Raw genomic sequence first — 5,315 nt, forward strand, 5'->3', positions numbered from 1 at the left:
TAGTTTACAGTCCCACCAACAGTGTAAAAGTGTTCCTATTTCTCCACATCCTCTCCAGCACCTGTTGTTTCCTGACTTTTTAATGATCGCCATTCTAACTGGTGTGAGATGGTATCTCATTGCGGTTTTGATTTGCATTTCTCTGATGGCCAGTGATGATGAGCATTTTTTCATGTGTCTTTTGGCTGCATAAATGTCTTCTTTTGAGAAGTGTCTGTCCATATCCTTCGCCCACTTTTTGATGGGGTTGTTTGTCTTTTTCTTGTAAATCTGTTTGAGTTCATTGTAGATTCTGGATATTAGCCTTTTGTCAGATGAGTAGATTGCAAAAATTTTCTCCCATTCTGTATGTTGCCTGTTCACTCTGATGGTAGTTTCTTTTGCTGTGCAGAAGCTCTTTAGTTTAATTAGATCCCATTTATTTGACCCAGCAATCCCATTACTGGGTATATACCCAAAGGATTATAAATCATGCTGCTATAAAGACACATGCACACGTATGTTTATTGCGGCACTATTCACAATAGCAAAGACTTGGAACCAAGCCAAATGTCCAACAATGATAGACTGGATTAAGAAAATGTGGCACATATACACCATGGAATACTATGCAGCCATAAAAAATGATGAGTTCATGTCCTTTGTACGGACATGGATGAGGCCGGAAACCGTCCTTCTCAGCAAACTATCGCAAGGACAAAAAAACCAAACACCGCATGTTCTCACTCATAGGTGGGAATTGAACAAAGAGAACACATGGACACAGGAAGGAGAACATCACACACACTGGGGCCTATTGTGGGGTGGGGGGAGCGGGGAGGGATAGCATTAGGAGATATACCTAATGTTAAATGACGAGTTAATGGGTGCAGCACACCAACATGGCACATGTATAATATGTAACTAACCTGCACGTTGTGTACATGTACCCTAAAACTTAAAGTATAATAATTAAAAAAATACTCTTAATGTCATTCCTTTCACTGTGTGTGTAACTCCTGTGGCAAGACTGTATATTTGTATATATGTATGTATGTATTTGTTTATTTAGTACGCTGCTATTTATAAAGGAAACATACTCATTAGTTGGTCTTTGCATACATAATGGTTCCCAAAACATGAACTCCATGGTTTGCTGTGAGTGAATGAAGAAAAAGCAGGCATGATTTCCCTCACCTTTGTCATTCTCTCCAGTTTCCTGTACGTATGGTTGACTTACTCAGCAGTAAGTGTAACTTCTTTACACTGAAGAAAATTAGTCTTCCAAAGAATTAGTATGCTACTTCCCTCTTGTTCTGCAGTACTTAAAATCCTGTTTGGTAAATGAACTAATACACTTTTATATACAGAAGAGACCCTGGATTGCCATGAATGGAAATATTAGTAGTGATTAATTTCTGTCTTGGTGGGATAATGTGGCTTTTTTGCTTCTTATTCTTCTATAGTTTCCCATTTTTCTACGATGAGCATGTATTACTTTTATAAGTAGGAAAAATTGCTATTTTTTTTTTAAGACAGAGTCTCACTCTGTCACCCAGGCTGGAGTGAAATGGTGCGCTCTCAGCTCACTATAACCTCTGCCTCCCAAGTTCAAGCGATTCTCATGTCTCGACCTCCCAAGCAGCTGAGACTACAGGCACAAGCTGGCCACAGCCAGCTAATTTTTGTATTTTTTAGTAGAGATGGGATTTCACCATGTTGGCCAGGCTGGTCTTGAACTCCTGACCTCAGGTGATCCACCCATGGCCTTCCAAAGTGCTGAGATTACAGGTCTGAGCCACCATGCTCAGCCAAAAACTGCTATTTTAAAGTCTTTATTTTTCATTGGATGTCTTGTGAAGGTTTAAGTCACAGTCACCATTGAGAAAGTGGGTGGTTAACTGGCTCCAGCTCCTAAGACGAGTGGCAGCTGTAGGAAGTAGTATGGGAGGAATGGGGCAGGTAAGCTTATTTGAACTTTATCATTGTGAACTCTACTATGACTGAAGACATTGTGGGATTTGATCACAGTTAAACACAAGAGGACTGAGCCATCTAGTTTTTCTCTTTTTAATAAGCTGATTGAGAATTATGAAAGATACCTTAAGAAAAATCGGTTTCTATGAACTCTGTAAATGCAGAACTCAGCCTGAACTCCCAAGTTCTGTATCCGTGTGTGTGTGTTTGTGTGCTTGTGTGTTGTGGTGTGTTTTAAATATCAAGTGGAGTTGTAGCAACTCAGATAGGATATGGTTTATATTAATACATCTAATATGAATTGGAAGAGATTTAGGCAAATGATTTTTATTATGGCAGTATAGGCTTATTGGAGATTTGGTGTTAATATACAGCTGGGAGTTAAGCCGTTCTACGTTTATATACCCATCTGGTGATATTTTAGGAAGAGCTGTGTCATATATTCTCTAGAGTTTAAGTGATTAGAGCTTGTTGGCTTTTGCTGTTTACTGCACACTTGTAGTGTTCTAAATGCTTCTGTGAATGGAGAACATCATTCAAAAAGGTGAGATTTCTGGGTTAAGACATTCGTTATTGTCTGCCATTACTTTATTCTTTTAAAGAGTAAGATTAGGCTGAACGCGGTGGCTCATGTCTATAATCCCAGCACTTTGGGAGGCCAAGGTGGACAGATGAGATCAGGAGTTTGAGACCAGCGTGGCCAACATGGCAAAACCCCGTCTCTATTAAAAATACAAAAATTAGCCGGGCATGGTGGTGGACGTCTGTAATCCCAGCTACTCAGGAGGCTGAGGCAGGAGAATCACTTGACCCCTGGAGGTGGAGGTTGCAGTGAGCCAAGATTTGTGCCACTGCGCTCCAGCCTGGGTGACAGAGGGATACTCTCTCAAAAGAAGAAAGTTGAAGAGCAGTTGAGGTAATAAAGGTAGGTACTGTTAGGTTGGTGCAAAATTAATGGTGGTTTTGGATTGCGAATTTTAAATTATAACTAGGCCCAAACACATCTTTATCAAAATAGGAGACATTACAATCAACACATTTTTTGCCAATGAGAAATAAGTTTGTTTATTCCTGTAGCGTAAAAATCCATGCTTTGGGATTCGATGAACTCTTGGAAAGCATTTTCTGCATCCTGATGGTTATGGAAGCATTTTCCCTGCAAAAAATTTTCTAGATGCTTGGGAAAGTGGTAGTCGGTTGGTGAGAGGTCAGTTCAGTATGGTGGATGAGGCAAAACTTTGTAGCCCAATTCATTCAACTTTTGAAATGTTGGTTGTGCAAGATGTCGGGTGTTGTCGTGGAGAAGAACTGGACCCTTTCTGTGGACCAGTGCCGGCTGCAGGCCTCGCAGTTTTCGGTGCATCTCATCGATTTGCTGAGCATACTTCTCAGATGTATTGGTTTTACTGTGATTCAGAAAGCTATAGCGGATCAGACCAGGAGCAGACCACCAAACAGTGACCCTGACCTCTTTTTGATGAAAGTTTGGCTTCAGGAAGTGCTTTGGAGCATCTTCTCGGTCCAACCACTGAGCTGGTCATCACTGTTGTATAAAATACACTTTTTGTCAAACGTCACAATCCAACTAAGAAATGGTTCATCGTCGTTATGTAGAATAAGAGAAGACAACGCTTCACAACGACGATTTTTAAAATTTTTGGTCAGCTCATGAGGCACCCACTTATCAAGCTTTTTCACCTTTTGGCAGGGCGTGGTGGCTCACACCTGTAATCCCAGTACTTTCGGAGGCTGAGGCGGGCAGATCACTTGAGGCCAGGAGTTCACGACCAGCCTGGCCAACATGGTGAAACCCCAGCTCTACTAAAAATACAAAAAGTAATCGGGTGTGGTGGTGGGTGCCTGTAATCCCAGCAACTAGGGAGGCTGAGGCACGAGAATCACTTTAACCCGGGAAGTAGAGGTTACAGTGAGCCCAGATGGTGCCACTGCATTCCAGCCTAGGTGATAGAGTGAGACTCCATCTCAAAAAAAAAAAAAAAAAAAAAAAAGCTTTTGCACCTTTCCAACTTGCTTAAATTGCCAAACAAGCGTAGAATGGTTGACATTGAGTTCTTCGGCAATTTCTCGTGTAGTTGTAAGAGGATCCGCTTCGATGATTGCTCTCAATTGGTCAGTGCCAACTTCTTCTGGCTGGCTAGTACACTCCTCATCTTCAAGGCTCTCGTCTCCTTTGCAACACTTCTTGAACCACCATTGCACCGTTCCTGGGCCAAATGTGTAGTTGATGTTGCGAGTTGTCTCCACTGCTTTGCGACCCATTTTGAACTCAAGAAAATCGCTTGAATTTGCTTTTTTTTATAATATAATTTCCACTGTCTAAAAGAATAAAACAGCAAATAATGTTATTAGCAAAAAAGGTGAGAAATGTGCATTAAAATGGTATATAAACAACCACATATATTTAAGAATGTATTCCAGTATCAAATAGCAAATTTCAACAATACGAAAACTGCAACTACATTTGCACCAACCTAATATAATTTTTTTTAGTTAGAAATTTTATAGTGCAGAATAACAGGCTTATCACACACACACACACACACACACACACACACATCCTGTACTGAATCTACAAAGCCTGTCTCTGAATTCCAAAATCTCGACTTTTTTAGAGCAAAGTTTAAATACTTCAAAAATTTAGAAAAATATGGAGAATAATTTAACAAACACCATGTACTAATTCGGTAGATTTTTTTTCTTTTTTCCTTTCCTTTTTTTTTTTTTTTTTTGAGACGGAGTCTCGCTCTGTCGCTCAGGCTGGAGTGCACTGGTGCAATTTCAGCTCACTGCAATCTCTGCCTCCTGGGTTCAAGTGATTCTCCTGTCTCAGCCTCCTGAGTAGCTGGGATTACAGGCACACGCCACCACACCCAGCTAATTTTTGTATTTTTAGTAGAGACTGGGTTTCACCATGTTGGCCAGGATGGTCTCTTACCTCTTCACTTTGTGATCTGCCCACCTTGGCCTCCCAAAGTGTTGGTATTACAGGAGTGAGCCACCGTGCCCAGCCCATTCAGTAGATTTCATGGATGCTGACATCTTGTCAGATTTGCTTCAAAGGTGTATTTATATATGTTTTTATTTATTATTTTTGAGATGGGGTCTCACTCTGTTGCCCAGCCTGGTGTATAGTGGTAAAATCCCTGCTCACTGCAACCGCCACCTCCCAAGTTCAAGCAATTCTCGTGCCTTGGCCTTTTGAGTAGCTGGGATTATAGGAGCTTGTCACTACTCCCGGCTAATTTTTGTATTTTTGGTAGAGACAGGGTTTCACTATGTTGTCCAGGCTGGTCTCCGACCTCAAGTGATCTGCCCGTCTTGGCCCCCTAAAATGCTGG

General features: G+C 41.1%; 1 pseudogene; it reads right to left on the minus strand.

The window, feature by feature from the left end:
- Positions 1-2,907: 2,907 nt before the first annotated feature.
- Positions 2,908-4,281, minus strand: LOC134757358 (histone-lysine N-methyltransferase SETMAR-like; annotated as a pseudogene).
- Positions 4,282-5,315: the final 1,034 nt, after the last annotated feature.

This window comes from Gorilla gorilla, chromosome 16 (assembly GCF_029281585.2).
Source record: "Gorilla gorilla gorilla isolate KB3781 chromosome 16, NHGRI_mGorGor1-v2.1_pri, whole genome shotgun sequence".
Lineage (NCBI taxonomy): Eukaryota > Metazoa > Chordata > Mammalia > Primates > Hominidae > Gorilla > Gorilla gorilla.